This window comes from Typopeltis vanoorti, chromosome 2 (genome assembly GCF_054136105.1).
Source record: "Typopeltis vanoorti isolate ZY-2024b chromosome 2, IOZ_Tvanoo_1.0, whole genome shotgun sequence".
In the NCBI taxonomy this organism is placed as follows: Eukaryota; Metazoa; Arthropoda; class Arachnida; order Uropygi; family Thelyphonidae; genus Typopeltis; species Typopeltis vanoorti.
The window spans coordinates 82,195,280-82,214,997 of NC_143550.1; the positions used below are offsets into that span (position 1 = coordinate 82,195,280).

A 19,718-nucleotide genomic window follows, 5' to 3' on the forward strand; every position below is an offset into this window, starting at 1 on the left:
ATACTAGACTACTGTTTTAAAAGTAACTACTAACACATGTAAATAATAAATAAAAATTTGTGGAGTCTAAGAACTAAATTAAAAGCAAGCTTCTCTTTCCAATATATACTTAAGATCAGTTAAGCAAGAAAGAAAGAATGAAAAACATAATTGGATCTAACTTGGATTATATTTTCTAATGTTAAAAAACTTGTAAAAATATGAACAAACAAATAATTCTGAAGCATGAGTTCTTAATACTAATAGAGGATTTTTCTAATGTCTTCCTCCTGGCAAAACATTAGAAGAATCAAGATGTGAGTATAGTTCGCCCACCGATTTGAGGTCCCTCGACACTTCTGCGCATGTCAGAAAAAGGAGAATCCATTCCGTTAATAGGGTAATCAGTCTGTCTTCTGGGATGTAATAAACAAACTGAGTTTGTTTATTATTACAGGTCGGAAAATTTAGCTTTTCTTTTACGAACATTGCTGTTTTTAAAGTGTAACTATTTTGCTTGTATAACAGTTGGAAAAATGTACGTAGAGTGTTAATACGTGTAAATACTGCGTTCTACATAAAGCAATGTCACTTCGCTCCATGATAAGTTTCCTTTTATTATGGGACTTTTTAAAACAAAATCCGATTTCATGAAGTATTTTCCTTAAAGTTTCTCTTTTCCAAGGAAAATTAATTTTTTCTTTAAGCACAGGAATCAATTTCGGAACAGTTGGCACTCTTTTCTCGACCACGTAAAATTCGTGAATAGTTCTTCTTATAACGTCTACATCAAAATCATTCAAAGCTACGGTTTTCTTTCTCTGGCGCTTTTTTTAGGAGATTTAAATTTTGGCTTACCTTCACCTTTTTGATTCCCTACGAATTCTTTTAACAGTCGACCCCGATACGCCCGCAATTGCACTTGCACGTTTTATGACTTGAGAAAGGGGAAGAAGACGGCCTTCTGACGATTCTTTTTCGCAGAATGTCAGCACATTATTCAATATTCTTTTGCAAGAACTACTGAAACGTGTAACAATAGAACTTGTTGTCTGTACTGGATCCATCATACAAATTAATAATAAAAAAAATAATGCAAAAAGAGAACAAAAATCAAGCTAGTACTAGCACAGCGACAGACAAGAAAGCACGTGATTTTGCATGTTGGCGACCAATTCGTACATCCTTCATTTCTTTCTCCCCTTCAGCATGAATCTACTATTCTTGGCATCAAGCCAAGAAGGGATCTAGAAATGGTGGGCGAACTATACTTCATAACAATAGGAGGAAGAGATATACCTCATTTGTTTATACAGGAGCTGGAGGGAAAAAAAACTAATAACAGCATGTGTTTCAGAATTAACACCCTGTCTTGCCTATATAAGCCATACTTTGATGGCATATCAGCATGGAAGAAACCTTTATCCAGCATGTTCGTAAAATTCAGTCATCAAGCTAACGTCTTATTGACCTCACCTCTAAACTCTTAAAAGTAATGAAGATCATTAATGGCCAGCTTTTCACTACCCAGAGGTCCATCAGTTAAAAAGTTACCATCAATATGCCATTCTTGATCCATGGTAGATTTCCTAGATATTTCCAATGTATTTAATAGATTGTAACAAGGCCTTCTTACCAAGCTGCCATCTTATGGTCTTGGTCTTTCTTCTACCCTTTGTGACTGAATTATCAGCTTCTTCTCTGGTCCCCTCATTGCATGTCATAGTCATTTCCTCTTATCTGATTCCTCCATCTGTGATACTCTGGAACACAATACTGTCACTTGCACTCTTCACCTAACAGAATGATAAAAACATAAAACTTGGCTGCCATCTGGGCAGAAGGGAAGTTTTTTACATTTGGCCTTTATTTTAGAAAGTTCACTTGGATTTATTGATGACTTTTTTTTTTTTTTTTTTTACAGTTGCTATGAGCTACATGAGAAACTGGGATTTTTGACTTAAATCCTTAAATGCAAATTGAATTTTTATCTTGGACTGATTTGGCACATTTGTTGAATGAAGGCTTGGATAAGAGTTAGGAGTTTTAAATGGAAAGGAGAATGCCTTCATTCCAGCAAAGATTATTTCAGTTATTTGGTCAAAGCAGGATGTTTGAATCAGGAGAACAGATAGTAATCAGACCATGAAAAAAAGGTGTCGAAATATTGGATTTTTTCAAGTGGCACTAATGGGCCAAATGGAATGAAATCCAAACACCATAGGATATGAGGTTGAGATTGGCTAGGAGAATGTCTATTACCCAGTTTGTGTTTGATTATTACTGACATCGCATTCAAACCAACTCCCCTTTCCTGATTTCACAGTTTGATCTGTGAAATCAGGAAAGGGGAGTTGGTTTGAATTGTGATGTTATTGTTATGTGGACATTCAAGCAGGAGTGATAAACTTGTGTTTATAACTTCCATACAGGGAGCACCCAGACTGCATTCAGGATGTTCTCAACAGTGTCCCAACATGCTACTGTATTTAGACTCCCACTAACCACAACAGGCAGAGTAAGCAGAAGCAAGATTTCTTGGCTAGTCAGGAAGTCTCCAGACATACTGCCATCAGTTTGATTATTATTATCATCAACTCCATGAAGTCGAGACTCATCGTGGGAAGTCCCACTCTCACATGCATAGTTCATCATAACTCGACTTAAATGCATTCACTGTCCCTGAACTCACCAATATTAGGTGATTCCAATGTATTCCAATCACCCACTACTCTTCATGCAAAAAATCTACTCCTCACCCCCCTGCTCACATCTATTTTATACAGCTTTCAGGGATGGACTCTCGTTGTCCCCGTCTCTAGATATTCTGTGAAAAATATCATCCACGTTAATCTGGTATTTATCCCTTACCAACTTATATGTCTGGATCATGTCTCTCCCTCTTCCTTCTATCTACTAGGCTCTGTAATTTGCATTCTCTCAATCTGTCCTCATATTCCACATTCTAGAGACCAGAAACCAATCATCTCTGGACCCTCTTGATCTCATCTCATCCTATTGAAAACCTGGTGACCAAATCTACACAACATAATCCATATGTGGTCTGATCAGTCTTGTACAATGGAATCAAAACATCCTTACCTGTACATTTCAGTGTTCTCCACATCATTCCCATAATCCACTGTGCTGTCCTCACGATTTTAGTAAAATGCCCAAGAAATTTCAAATCTATCGATAACCCCCAAATCCTTCATCTCCTCCAAAATATCCCCCACCAATCCTATACATGCATCCCATCTTTGCTTCACAAATTTTAAACCCTTACTTTGTAATATTAAACAGACATCGCACAAAACTCTCCCATTCAGAGTCTATTTAGGTCCTCTTCCAACATCTGCAAACAACTGTATATCACATTTAAGCCCTTTCCAATGTCATTTACATACAAATTAAACAACAATGGTTTCCCAAAACAGACCTCTGGGACCCACAACTAGTGACTTTCCTCTTCTGGGATATTGCTTCCCCCCATTACACAACTTGTTGATACCTATCAGAGAGCCAATTTCCTATCCAACCTCTGAACAATAATGATTATACAGAGGGTAAAGTGGGTCTGCAAGCTAGAGACTAGCTTGCAGACCCACTTTATCCTCTGGAGGTGGTGTTACCTAGTTAATTATGGTGTATAGAATGTTTGGCGAGGCTACTACTCACGGTTTATGTGCGAAGGAAGGGGAGGAACAATTGGAGAAGAAACATGGCAATAGCCACTTCATTCTTCCAATAAGTAGATGGTAGTCCTCCTTGTTATAAATAACTCTTTTAATATCCTGACGTTTTGATCTTCATATTAAGATCATCATCATCTGGAACATATACAAATATACACAACAAGCTAAGTTACATTACATACAGTGAGCTAGAGAAACAATGAATTGATCACAAGTTATTCTACTGGCATGACCTCTAGTGAAAAAAAAAAATTAATTATTTATAAACTACATAAAGCTAAATTCTATTTATGACAACATGAATAAACATTCTTTCTTACAGATAGTTTTCTTTCAGTAACAATGATGTCCTATTTTTACCATTACAATTGTTATTTTTGATTTAGGATCCTGGATTTTCTACAATTCTGTTTATAGTTGCTCTGAAAGAGGAAAGGTTCCGTAGGTCGAATATATGCCTTCCATATGTTTGGAATTTTTAGACCATCATTATTGTTCCGATTAGGGTGGTTGGTAATAATCTCACAGGCTTCCTTAAATTTGCGTTCATACCATGTTTTAGCGTGATGTAAACAACTAGTGCTTTTCCAGTCAATTCTATGTATGGTGTTCAGGGAATGATCAGAATGGCCGCGTCACCATAATTATTATATTTAATGTGTCGTTTATGTTCTTTTTGTTTGATAGGAATTGTGCATCCTGTTTCTCCTATATATGGTATGTTACAGGTGCAAAAAATATGGTATACTCAGTGGTAAGCTATAAGGGGTTCGCACGAGCCCTTTGTTAAATTTTTCTCAAATTTGCAAGCCCCTTGTTCTTCTTGTTTAATAATCTTGTAGAACTAGAAAATACCACAGCGTAATGTATACATGCTACTATAATTGTTACTTTAAATTCATATGGATTTTCTGATAACTATTGAAAAAATCATCTCATTGCATTTTGTTCTGATGGAGCTAGTGTAATGTTAGGAAACAAAACAGGTGTTGCAATCAAACTTCTACAAAAATTTCCCAACATAGTAATTTGGCATTGTGTAGCTTATCGTTTACAATTAGCATTAGACGATTTGATAAAAAACATTAAAGAAATAAATCATTTTGAAATATTTATGGATAAATTATATGCTTTTTATCATCAATCACCAAAAAATCAACAATAATTAAATACAATTGCAAAAGAATTGGTATCGAAATTTTAAAGATCAGCCATGTGTTTGGATTACAATAGGCAGCTTGCAGTTTAGGAACGGCTCTTGCTGTGTGGAGAAATTACCGCTTTATGCAAGCATTTTGGATCGAACGATAAATATAAGGGCTTTTTAAACCGACTTCTCAATTTGGAATTTTTAAAAGATCTAGCATTAATGATTGATATCCTACAGGAATTATCATATCTGCCAGAAGCGATAGAAAGTCGCAATATAAGTATTATAAGGGCCAAACCCCCCCCCCCTCTTTTTTTTTTTTTTTTACTCGATGAAGCGAGCCGTTTGTTAAAATTTCCATAGCTCACCACTGGGAATACTCTAGGGTGGGACAGCGGAGGGAGTGGGTCTTTGGATGAGTTGAGTAAGCTTTTTAATTTTGCAGGAGGTTTAAAGGTGGCTTCGAGGTTGTATTTTTGTAGTATTCTGTTTATTTTATCTGATGTCCCTTTAATGTAAGGAATGGTTATAATTTTATAGTAGTCTGGTTTGTCTTTGTTTTTTATTGAGGTCTTGTAGAGAATTTTGTTAATAGTGTTTTGACTGTACCCATTTTTTTGAAAAGTTTTGCTCATTACTTTAAATTCGTCTTTCAGTGCCTGTTCACTGGAGCAGAACTACAGAACCCTGTTTTTTAGAGTATTAATGACAACTAGTTTTTGTGTTGGCTGGTGGAAGGAATTTATGTGTGCATATATTGATCAGTATGTATCGGTTTCCGGTAAACAGTGAAGGAAAGATCGCCAGAAGGAAGACGTGTGACAAGTGTATCTAGAAATGGAAGTGTGTTCTATTTTTCAATCTCAATTGTGAACTGTATGCATTTTTGTTGTTTGTTTAGGTGGCTAAGGAATGTGTCTAGCGGGCATGGGACCAGATCGCGATTTGCTGACCTTCATACCATATCTATTACAACAGTTATTCAATTTAGTCAGAGAATCTTGCAGACTTGTAGTGGATTTATTTAGAAGTATAACAGCTTGTTCTTCACCAAGTTTTTCTTCCACAATTCTTCTCAACCGTTTCTCAAGTATACTTGCATAGATCTTGCCAGCAACACTCAGTAGGGAAATACCTCTGTAATTCTCACATTCAGTTTTATTTCCCTTTTTTTATATATGGGTACTATGAGAACTCTACTCAAATCATTGGGAATTCGTCCCTCTCTCCATGCTTTCTGAACTATGCAGTGCAGCCATTGCAAGGCTTTTATACTACCATACTTCAGCATTTCTGGTCGAATATCATCTACTCCTGCTGCCTTTCCACATTTCAAGCCTTTGATGGCTTTTTCTACTTCAAATATGGATATAAATTCCTGACTGCATGCCTGGTCAGTGTTTTTTACCACGGTGCTGTCATCACTGCTTGTTTCATTTAACAGTTTTTCAAAGTAATTACTCCATACTTCAAGGATATCTTGTTCTTCCGTTTTCATGTCACCTTTATCATCTCTAACTCCTTTTACAGCACTCTTTCCTCCATTCCTAAGCTTCTTCAACAACCTCCAGAATATTTTGCCACCTTCTTGATATTTATTTTCTATATTCTTGCCAAACTCCTCCCATGACTTTTGTTTAGCTAGTTTTACACACTGTTTAGCATTCTTGCATTTGTCTCTGTATTCTCTAAGAGCACAAGCTGACTTATTTGCCTGGAATGTTTGATATGCTTTCTTCTCTTCCTTCACTGCCTCTTTAACTTCCTGTGTCCACCATTGAGTTCTAATTTTTCTATACTTGCAGACAACTTCACCACATGCCTCTCTAGTTGAATCAATCAGGGCTTTTTTCAAGGCTTGCCACTGAATCTCCAAGGTTTGATTCCTGTTCTCAAACTCTTTCATTTTTCCTTCAATAATCTTTGTGTATTTTAGTCTACAGTTAACATCTGAGAGCTCCTCAACTTTTATTCACTTTAAAACTTTCTTACATGATATTCTTTTCAATATGAAATTCAATTTTATCCTGCTCAAGACTAAATAGTGATCACTTCCAATTTCAAATCCTCTGTACACTCTGGTGTCCTGCACCAGGGAGAAAACATCAATATCAACAATAACATAGCCAATGAGACTTTTCTTATTCCTTGCCTCTTCTCTCCATGTGAATTTGTGCACATTTTTATGTTGGAACATGGTGTTATTAATAACCAGTCCATGTCCTGAGCAGAAATCCAACAGATATTTGGCATTATTATTAGCTTTGCTCTTTTCTCCAAATTTTCCCAAAATATTTTTGTATGTCTCACAATCATTTCCTACTCTGCTATTTAGATCCCCAACAAGGACCAACTTTTCCTTTTGCATTGTGTCAGTTGCTTTTTCTAAAGCCTCAAAAAATTCCTCCACTTCCACCTTAGTAGAAACTTCTGCGGGACCATAGGCACAAATAAGTCATTGTCCAGTTCCCCATTCTCATATTTGCCCACATTACTCTACTTGAGACTGACTGCCATTCAAGAAGGTTAGCCTCTTATTTTGTGTTGAATACTATGGCTACTCCTTCTTTTCCTTGATTCTCATTGCCTGAATATAACATTTTGTATTTATTGCTCAGAAAGATCTCACCAGTTTTTGTCTTTTTTGTTTCAGTCACCCCTATAATGTCAATCTGGTACTTATCTAATTCCTCAGCTAGCTCCATTTCTTTGCTATTCAGGCTTCTTATGTTGATAGTACCAATGTTTAACACAGGAATATGATCGACCTGATATTAATAGGCCAGAAATGGAGAACCTCAATTCAACATGCTGATCATTCCAAGGAACTGATATTGATTCGCACCACAGCTTAGTAATTGCAAATACAAGACTAAAACTGAAACAGAAGTACAAAGGAAAGTTCCAAAAAGCTAGAGACATCTCAAAACTAAATGAAGACAGGCTAAGAAAAGCATATCAGAACATATTGGAAACTAAGCTTAAGACCCTAAGTGAAAAACAAAATATAAATACAAGAGCAGAACGACTGACTACAGTGCTAAAAAAATCAGTAGAGGAAGTAATTTCTGAAAGAGAAAAGATCAACAAGAAATGGATAACTCAGGAAACCCTAAAATTGGTACAAGAGAAAAGAGAACTGAAACTTAAAAGAGATAATTCAGAGGCAGCAGATGAGTTATACCATCAAAAATGCAATGAAGTATAGAAAGCAGCAAGATCTGATACAGCCAAATGGTTGGAGGACCAATGCAAAGACATTGAACAGTACTACGGAGAACACAAAACTAGAGAGGTCTACAAACTTATAAGAAATGTCAATAGGAAGTGGCAAACAAGATCAGTAGCAGTCAAAGATGAAAATGGTAAAGTATTGATGGACAAGACAAAAATCATACACAGATGGACAAGATATTGCAGCGAACTATATAAAAATCAACTAAACGATACTGCAACAGAAGTAATCAAAGAACTAAAAGCAATCTCTCCACCAGCAGAGATCTTTGAAAATGACATCTTGGAAGAGGAGGTGAATAAGACTATAAAACACCTCAAGAACAACAAGAGTCCTGGAAATGACAACATAATAGACGAGATGCTAAATATGGGGGAGAATCAGTTGTAAAAGAAATACATGTATGTAATGAAATATGGAGATCAGGGTATGCCCCCAAAGATTGGAAAAAATCAGTCTTGGTTGTTCTTCATAAGAAAGGCAGTGCTTTAGAATGCACCAATTACAGAACTATTGCATTGATGAGTCATCTTGGCAAAGTGCTGATGAAAATACTAACAGAATGCCTGAAGGGGCATATGGAGGCATATCTTCCGGATGAGCAAGCCAGATTTTGACAAGATCGAAGTACAGTGTAACAAATACTTTCACTAAGACTAATAGCAGAGAAAGCTCGAAGAAAGAATAAAAAAGATATACTGCTGTTTCGTGGACTTCCAAAAAGCATTTGATAATATTGACCAAAATATAACATGGGCTGTCTTAGAATCCTATGATGTGGACAATAAATTGATCCGCCTGCTGAAAGATATAAACAGCCAAGCACAAGCAAAAATCAGAATAGCAGGTGAGATTGAAGATTGGTTTGCCACTTGTCAAGGCACAAGACAAGGGGAGCCAATATCACCAATCATCTTCATCACACATCTGGGAAGAACACTAGATAAGATTAAAGAAGAAGGTGGAGGCATTTCAATAAATGGCATGAGAATAAACTACCTCTGCTTTGCAGATGACATCGTCATGATTGAAGAAGACACAGCAAGGCTGGAACGGACATTGCAAACACTATACGCAGAAGGAAAAAGATATGGACTAAATATCAACTTTGAAAAAACTAAAACAATGATATTCGGACAACAGGAGTTACTGAACAGAGTTACGATAGACAGATTTCAACTGGAAAATGTGGAACACTTCACATATCCTGGATGCCACATGATGCATGACTTGGACCCCAAAAAAGAGATAAAAATTAGAATAGCCAGAGCAACAACTATTTTAAAAGCCATGGACAAAATATGGAAGAGCCAAGCTATAAAGATGCAAACTAAACTGTGCATTGTAGAAACCTGTATCTTCAGCAGCATGCTCTATGGATGCGAGGCCTGGGTACTCCAGAGAGAATCTGAAAGGAGGATATTGGCATTTGAGAGGAAGTGCTATAGAAAAATTTTGAGAATAAGCTGGACACAGAAAGTGAACAATGAGGAAATCTACAGATGAATACAACCAAAAGAAAACCTGATCGAGAAAATAATCAAAAGGAAACTACATCTATTTGGTCATATGTGTAGAATGAATGATAAGAGAAAATTAAAAACGTTGCTGTTTGGAATGATTGAAGGAAAGAACGAAAGAGGAACACCAAACAGAGAATGGGGCGATAACATCATCAAATGGTGTGGAAACTCTATACACAAACTGAATCATCTTGCACAAAATAAAACGCAATAGAAGAATCATATCAAGATGGCAGCAGACACCTACGGACATTGGACCCATGGTTGTTGATGATGATGAACCCTAACTGGTTTCCTTTTTCCAATTCCACTGACCAAAGTGAAAAAGAAGCCATGATATGTGATGACCTAAAGCAAACTGACAATCTTCTGCACGTACACATGGATCTTTTCTTAATCAGTTCTATGTCCAGGTAATTCAGATCACAATCTCATTCAAGTTTCATCTTTAGTAGAATGTCCTCCCCTCAGACATTCACAACCTCATGTCCATTGGTGCAATAACAATGCCAAGAAGGAAGAGCTCCAAGAATTTTACTTCTTTCCATTATCTATATGTTCCTGTTCTTCAGATCCAGATACATATTATCTTGTTACAGAAATTATCCATGACAGCCTTCAATTGTTCACTCTGTTCAAAATTCCTACCCAATATCCATTCCATGGTTTTCGATGAAATGTACCAGGGCAGCCAAAAACTTATCATAAAATGCCTTAAGACAAAAACACCAGATTCATTCACAGTCTACACCAGGGGTCACCAAAGTCATTTGCCCGTCGACCCCTTCAAGCGTTTCTTGACTTTTTATCGACCCCCTATATTTTACTATTACGTAATTATAATAGGACAAGCAAAAAAAGACGCTTATATGAATTTTTAGATTGTTTATTTTATAGTTACAGTGTTTATTGTATGTATAATATAGTATATATTATTATATTACTATTACTATTACCAGTAATATCACTGGTATTACTAGTGATATTAATAAACTACTGGTATTAATATCACTGGTATTACTACCAGCGCTGCTCAACTCTTCAACACAGAGAAGTTTAGTTCATGAATGAATAATGATTGAATTATAATATGTATGTTGATGAATTTTAGAACATTAACGCTCACTTGTATGTCGATGTGCAAAAATGAGACTGGGATTGAATACTTGTATCAGTAAATAAGAACCACGCACGTGTTGCGATCTCGCTCCCACTGTGCCGGCCAGCAGGAACCACCAACATCCGTTTATTGGTAAATACGTCATTTTGGCCTACTTGATTGGCCTCAGTAACTATTTTCATGACCTTACTCCATCTTACAGGTCCTATTCATGGACCTGTAAGATGGAGGTACTGATCCCACGATTCACTCTAATTGCGTTGTAATCCAAGTTAACCGAATTAAATATTACCCATACAATGATGCCTTATATTTTTCTGTCGACCCCCAATTGACTGACCCCCTTTGGCGACCATTGGTCTACAATACAGCACTTGCATCATCATTAAGAGGGCTAAATCTGACAAGGAATAAGTGTAGAAAACTTGTTACCTCTATCTTTGCAAGTCATGTCTTTTAGTTGCTTGCACAATTTCTGCACATCTGCACTCACGTGCTTCACACAGATGGCATTATATCACCTAAAAATAAAGCTGACCTGCTAGCATAATTCTTCTCATCCAACTCCTGCAATAGATTACCAAGGGTAAGTCATCTTCTTTATTACTTGGAACAGTGCAACATGTCTTTTGTGGCTTTTCTGTTAAAAAGAACATCTAAAAATTCTCTTGAACAACTTGGATAACAAAAAGGAATTTGGTTCTTTGGTATCCCATCTATTGGGTTCAACAGATGTGTTCCCTCAACCTATTATGTATCATTTCTATGCTATATTATACTCAGCTGGCAATCACCTCAGCATGGAAGTAAACCCATATACAGCTGACTTCAGAAAAAAAAAAAAAAAAAAAAAAGGTGATATTGGATGTGTAATCTTATTAAACAAGAGATTCGTAAGAAAAGGATGATGTGGAAGGAATACCGTGTGCATAAGGATGACGTCAATTATGATAGTTATAAGCAGCAGGCTAGAATAGTCACAAGCATTGTACGCAAAGCAAAGAGTATGAAAAGAAACTGGCTTTGCATGCTAAAGACAACCCACAAGAATTCTATTGATATGCTGCAAGTAAAATGAATGAATATGAAACGATAACTCTTCTAAATCCAGATGCCATGATGGTTACTGATGCAGAAGAGGTTGTTCAGCTAACGAGTGCCCATTTTGTTAAAAGTTATCAACAAGCTCACTGCTACCTCTTCACTGGATGATGAAACACAGGTGTATGAGGATGAGGTATTAGAGCTGTTGCACAAATTGAATAAGAATTCCGCAATAGATGGGATATCAGCATGTGTGCTAAAAGAGTGTTCAGCTGTACTGGCTATTCCTTTAACCAGGCTGTTCAATGAGTCTCAGAACAGCAAATATTCCGCAGGAATTCAAGGAATGTAGGGTAATTCCACTGCACAAGGGTGATGTGCAAAGAGTGCAAAGACTGATGTATCCAACTATTGACCAATTAGTATCTCAGGAGCATATTATTATATTAGGCAAAGATTTCAGAAAAATTGGTTAGGACTCATATTCAGAAATGGATTGACAGTGAATCTCTACTTTGCAATGAACAACATGGGTTTAATAAGGGAAGGTCATATTTTAGAAACTAGCTCACATTCTATAACAATGTTACTTTTGGATTTTGTTAAGGCTTTTGACAGAATATAGCATGATAGACTCTTGTGTAAATTGGAGAAAATGGGTTTGGGTTATAGAATATTAGAATGGATAAGAGGATGGCTGACTGACAGATATCAAAAAGTGGTATACAGGGGGATGCGAGTCTGCAAGATTTAATTGGAGAGCTGGCTGCCACTACAGTGAGACATTGTCTCATATAGCCTAGTGTTGCTCCACACCCATGGGGTCCGCTTGCAGAGGCATAACGATGTGGTCTCCATTCTGAACAACCTCTTTAAGAACCAAGGTTGGGAGACCACAGTGGAACCACATTATAGGACCTCCGTGGGTTTGCGTACACCAGATTTAGTGATTAAAAGAGATGGTGACGCATGAGGCAACTCCGAGGTTTACCAGCGCCACCATCTCTTTATAAGATGTATGGAGTGCAGATAGTTATAAGGACTTAAAACCGCTTGGGCTTATGCAGAAGGATATAAAAGTTCTTCCTTGAGTGCCCTACAGGGCACACTGGTGGCGAGGCATGGCATTGCCACCAGAGAATGACTACAATGATAACTAGAACATGCATAGAGTAAAACACTTGTAAAGACTTAGGCCTATATCAAGACTGGACATGATGAAAGGGTAGTGCTGCCCATAACCAGTACAAAGATTAATAAAAAAAAATAAAATAAAATAACAAGTGGTGTACCACAAGGATCAGTGGTTGGCTCACTGTTATTCAATCTGTAAATTAATGATAATGGGAAGGATTTGACAAGCGACATTCAGCTATTTGCTGATGATGCAAAGATAGGTAGGGTAATCAGGAATGCTGCTGACATGCAGTACTTGCAGAATGATTTGAATAGGTTGGAATTATGAGCATAGTAAAATGGGATCTAAATAGCAGAGTAGGAAATGATTGTGACACACAAAAAAATATTTTGGTAAAATTTGGAGAAAAGAGCAAGGCTAATAATAATGGCAAATATCTGTTGGATTTCTGCTCAGGACATGGACTGGTTATTACTAACACCGTGTTCCAACATAAAAATGTGCACAAATTCACATGGAGAGAAGAGGCAAGGAATAAGAAAAGTCTCATTGACTATGTTATTGTTGATATTGATGTTTTCTCCCTGGTGCAAGACACCAGAGTGTACAGAGGATTTGAAATTGGAAGTGATCACTATTTAGTCTTGAGCAAGATAAAATTGAAATAAAATAAAGATTCATATTGAAAAGAATAAAATGTAAGAAAGTTTTAAAGCGAATAAAAGTTGAGGAGCTCTCAGATGTGAACTGTACACTAAAATACACAAAGATTATTGAAGAAAAAAATGAAAGAGTTTGAGAACAGGAATCAAACCTTGGAGATTCAGTGGCAAGCCTTGAAAAAAGCCCTGATTGATTCAACTAGAGGAGCATGTGGTGAAGTTGTCTGCAAGGATAGAAAAAAAAGAACTCCACGGTGAACACAGGAAGTTAAAGAGGCAGTGAAGGAAAAGAAGAAAGCATATCAAAAGTTCCTGACAAATAAGTCAGCTTGTGCTCTTAGAGAATACAGTGACAAATGCAAGAATGCTAAACACTGTGTAAAACTAGCTAAACAAAAGTCATGGAAGGACTTTGGCAAGAATATAGAAAATAAATATCAAGAAGGGGCAAAATAGGAGGTTGTTCAATAAGCTTAGGAATGGAGGAAAGAGTGCTGTAAAAGGAGTTAGAGATGATAAAGGTGACATGAAAAACGGAAGAAAAAGATATCCTTGAAGTATGGAGTAATCACTTTGAAAAACTGCTAAATGAAACAAGCAGTGATGACAGCATAGTGGTAAAAACACTGACCAAGCATGCAGTCAGGAATACATATCCATGCTTGAAGTAGAAAAAGCCACCAAAGGCTTGAAATGTGGAAAGGCAGCAGGAGTAGATGATATTCAACCGGATATGCTGAAGTATGGTGGTATAAAAGTCTTACAATGGTTGCACTGCATAGTTCAGAAAGCCTGCACAGCGGGACGAATTCCCGATGATTGGAGTAGAGCTCTCATAGTACCCATATATAAAAAGGGAAATAAAACTGCTTGTGAGAATTACAGAGGTATTTCTCTACTGAGTGTTCCTGGCAAGATCTATGCAAGTATACTTGATAAATAGTTGAGAAGAATTGTGGAAGAAAAGCTGGGTGAAGAACAAGCTGGATTCAGGCAAAATAGAGGCTGTCAGGATCAGATTTTCACTTTACGACAAATAGTCGAGAAAGCATGGGAATATAACAAAGATCTGTATTTAAGTTTTGTCGATTTGGAAAAGGCATATGACAAGGTGCCAAGAGAGAAGCTATTTAATACACTACAGTTATATGGTGTCAATGGGGCATTATATCAAGCAATACTTAGTCTTTATTTCAGTTGTAAGTCAGCAGTTAGAATTGAAGGAAGTACAGGAAGATGGTTTAATGTTAAATCTGTTGTGAGACAAGGATATACATTATCCCCTCTGTTATTCATTATCTATATGGATCACATTATGAAGGAAAGTGGTATTAAACATGATATCAAAATTGGAGATGTTAATGTCAGCTCTTTGCTTTATGCAGATGATGTTATACTTCTAAATAAATCTGCTACAAGTGTGCAAGATTCTCTGACTAAATTGAATAACTGTTGTAATAGATATGGTATGAAGGTCGGCAATAAAAAGACAAAGACAATGAAAATAGGCAGAATCATTGAAAATGTCAACTGTGTTGTGAATAGAGAACCTGTGGAAAAAGTAAAACATTTCAGCTACTTTGGCACGATTTTTAGTGAAGATAGTAAATTCAATATAGAAATAGACAACAGAATCAGCAAAGCTGGTATAGTGGGAACTCAATGGAATAAATTCATATGGATTAAGAGAGAAATTAGTTGGAACACTAAATTAGCTGTATACAAGGCAGTGTTCAAACCAGTTTTAACTTATGGATCTGAGAACTGGGTCAGAAGTAAAACACTTGACCAAAGACTAGAGACTGCAGACATGAGAGCCCTGAGAAAGATTAGGGGCATGAACAGATGGCAATCTCATATTAAAAACGAGGATATTAGGAAAGAACTTGACATTGTCAGCATTCAGGAATGCATTAGCAGAGCTAATTTTATTTGGCATGGTCACTTAAACAGAATGGGAGATGAAAGATCAGCAAAACAAGTGTTCTCTGCCAGGTTGGCAGGGAAACAACCCAGAGGAAGACCAAAATATAGGTGGATCAATATGGTAAAAAGTGCCTTAATAGATAGAAATATAACATCTGATAATGTTGGAGTCTTGACAGGTAACAGGGCTGATTTGGAGGAAAATTGTAGATCGGAAGTTAGTAATGATGCAAATTTTTCATGTAGTACTATCATATCCTGTACACCCCTTGAGAGTACATGTCAGGAATTTGATGATGATAAAAAATTATATTCTTGTAAGCAAACAAAGTTTGCACGTGAAGTTTGTTCACGACTAGGCTACTTGTATATAGAATGTAATGACTTTACATTAATTGTCTTGGTATTCCATAATGCAAAGCACATCCTTTCAGGTGTGTAATGCTATGCATTAGGGGAAGGGCCATTACCCAGTCCAGTTCTGACCTTTATTGAGGTATCATTAGTGGGAACCAGACACAGAAGAGATACTGAGGCTGAAGTAATGCAGAATTAATATATATCCTATATACAAGTAATGAAAATGTGTCACACCTAATTATTAAAATACTCTGGGTTATAGCAAGTTGTAGAATTTCTTGACATTTTCAATTTAATTTATAACCAAGTGAGAAAACTTTCTACAACTTGTTCTAATTCACAGTATCATCATCATTATCAAATTCCTGCCATGTACCCTCAAGGGGTGTACAGGATATGACAGTACTACATGAAAAAATTACATCATTACTAACTTCCTATCTACAATTTTCCTCCAAATCAGTCTGTTACTTGTCAAGACTCCAACATTATCAGATTTTATATTTCTATCGTCTAAGGCACTTTGTACCGTATCAATCCACCTATATCTTGGTCTTCCTCTGGGTCGTTTTCCTGCCAACCTGGCAGAGAACACTTGTTTTGCTAATCTTTCCTCTCCCATTCTATTTAAGTGACCATACCACCTGAGATTAGCTCTGTAACACATTCCTGGATGCTGACAATGTCAAGTTCTTTCCTAATATCCTCATATTTAATATAATATTGCCATTGATGTCATCTGTTCACACCTCTAATCTTTCTCAGGACTCTCATATCTGCGGTCTCTAGTCTTTGGTCAAGCGTTTTACTTCTGACCCAGCTCTCAGATCCATAAGTTAAAACTGGTTTGAATACTGTCTTGTATACAGCTAATTTAGTGTTCCAACTAATTTCTCTCTTATTCCTTATGAATTTATTCAATTGACTTCCCACCATACCAGCTTTGCTGATTCTGTTGTCTATTTCTATATTTAATTTACCATCTTCAGTAAAAATCGTGCCTAAGTAGCTGAAATGTTTTACTTGTTCCACAGGTTGTCCATTCACAACACAGCTGACATTTTCAATGATTCTGCCTATTTTCATTGTCTTTGTCTTTTTATTGCTGACCTTCATACCATATCTATTACAACAGCAATTGAATTTAGTCAGAGAATCTTGCACACTTGTAGCAGATTTATTTAGAAGTATAACATCATCCGCATAAAGCAAAGAGCTGACATTAACATCTCCAATTTTGGTATCAGGTTTAATACCACTTTCCTTCATAATGTGATCCATATAGATAATGAATAACAGAGGGGATAATGTACATCCTTGTCTCACACCAGATTTAACATTAAACCATCTTCCTGTACTTCCTTCAATTCTAACTGCTGACTTACAAATCAAATAAAGACTAAGTATTGCTTGATATAATGTCCCATTGACACCATATAACTGCAGCGTATTGAATAGCTTCTCTCTTGGCACCTTGTCATATGCCTTTTCCAAATCGACAAAACTTAAATACAGATCTTTGTTATATTCCCATGCTTTCTCGACTATTTGTCGTAAAGTGAAGATCTGATCCTGACAGCCTCTATTTGGCCTGAATCCAGCTTGTTCTTCACCAAGCTTTTCTTCCACAATTCTTCTCAAGCGTTTCTCAAGTATACTTGCATAGATCTTGCCAGGAACACTCAGTAGGGAAATACCTCTGTAATTCTCACATTCAGTTTTATTTCCCTTTTTATATATGGGTACTATGAGAGCTCTACTCCAATCATCGGGAATTCGTCCCTCTGTCCAGGCTTTCTGAACTATGCAGTGCAGCCACTGTAAGACTTTTATACCACCATGCTTCAGCATTTCTGGTCGAATATCATCTACTCTTGCTGCCTTTCCACATTTCAAGCCTTTGATGGCTTTTTCTACTTCATGTATGGATATGTATTCCTGACTGCATGCCTGATCAGTGTTTTTTTATCACTGTGCTGTCATCACTGCTTGTTTCATTTAGCAGTTTTTCAAAGTAATTACTCCATACTTCAAGGATATCTTTTTCTATTGTTTTCCTGTCACCTTTAATCATCTCTAACTCCTTTTACAGCACTCTTTCCTCCATTCCTAAGCTTCTTCAACAACCTCCAGAATATTTTGCCACCTTCTTGATATTTATTTTCTATATTCTTGCCAATGTCCTCCCATGACTTTTGTTTAGCTAGTTTTACACACTGTTTAGCTTTCTTACATTTATCTCTGAATTCTGTAAGAGTAAAAGCTGACTTATTTGCCAGGAACTTTTGATATGCTTTCTTCTTTTCCTTCACTGCCTCTTTAACTTCCTGTGTACACCAGGGAGTTCTGATTTTTATATCCTTGCACACAACCTCACCACATGCCTCTCTGGCAGAATCAATCAATGTTTTCTTCAGAGTTTGCCACTGAATCTCCAAGGTTTGATTCCTGTTCTCAAACTCTTTCATTTTCTTTTCAATAATCTTTCTGTATTTTAGTCTACAGTTCACATCTGAGAGCTGCTCAACTTTTATTCGCTTTAAAACTTTCTTACATGTTATTCTTTTCAATATGAAATTCAATTTTATCCTGCTCAATGACTAAATAGTGATCACTTCCAATTTCAGAATTCATTTTTGTATTTCTGCTTTCCAGTAAACAATACTTTGTCCTTGTTTTATACCTTTTTAAAAATTTTCTATAAAACACTGCATAAATGGGGAAGCCACTTAACTGGGCTAGTTCTTATCTTAACCAGAATCCACTGTATTTAATTCAAGAACTAGGAAAAAATATTTTCTGAATGTTCTTTAAACAATGTAGAATTGTAACAAAAGTATCACTAATCGCTCGGTTTGCTTTTCATTCATGATCATTCTTTGAAGAGGTAACTGTGAAAATCTAAATTCTGCATCCTTACTCGATGGGTGAGTCACTCCATTATAATCAGAACTAGAGAGAATAATAATTTTAATGTCTTCTGTAACAGCCAGTCCATTTCATCTACTTATTTTCAAATACAGTCTACACTCATGATTTATATATAAAACAAATTATTTTCATGCATCTGCATTTTGCAAGCCTGTTTTAAGAGTAAAAATTCCTTCTTTCAAACTCAACTTTTCTCAGAACTTTGAACAAACAGCTAGCTGTAATTTTTTCTGTGTTATGCTCATACATGTCACTGAGTGAGTTTGATATCACGAAGAGTCTCCATGTAGATAATGATATTTAATATCATGTTATCAGTTTTTTTTTCCCCCCTTTACTTACAGGGTTTGGTGGTATGATATGAAATATCCTGCTTTTGAGTACTTACCCATACAGCTAGACAACTCTCTATTGATAAACATGCAAATATTGGCTGCACACAGCAGCACTAACGGAACCAGGATCACGCAATTCTGTGGGCAATACACAGAGTGAGTGAGTGATTGATTGCGCGCATGTGCACGCAGAAACTGTAACACTATTTATGGCAAGACTGTGTATACTGTCTTGTCCCTAATTACTGAAAATTACTGATTGATTGTGCGTGTGTGCAGGCAGAAACTGTAACACTATTTATGGCAAGACTGTGTATACTGCCATCTAACACTGACCCATCAATGATAACCGAATGAACAAAACATAAGATATCCAAAAATAGTGTACAATAATTTAATGAATACTATTTTACTTATTTTAAAAGAAATAAAATTGCTCATTCAGATCACTCATTTCATGTCTGCATATCCTTTTAAATATGCTAACAATAGTTCTTTCTTTTAAGGTTACACGGTGATCAGCACTCATATTTGTAAATTTAGGGACACAAAAACGTGTTGAACAGATTATTTTATTAATTACTAATAAAATAAAACGTGACGTTTCGACCCCTGTATCG

The 19,718-nt window shown here is 36.3% G+C and overlaps 1 protein-coding gene across 7 annotated transcripts in view; it reads right to left on the reverse strand.

Annotated features, from left to right (window-relative positions):
• Upf2 (UPF2 regulator of nonsense mediated mRNA decay) overlaps window positions 1-19,718 on the reverse strand; it is a 705,876-nt gene that overhangs the window by 64,888 nt on the left and 621,270 nt on the right. The window lies entirely within an intron of this gene.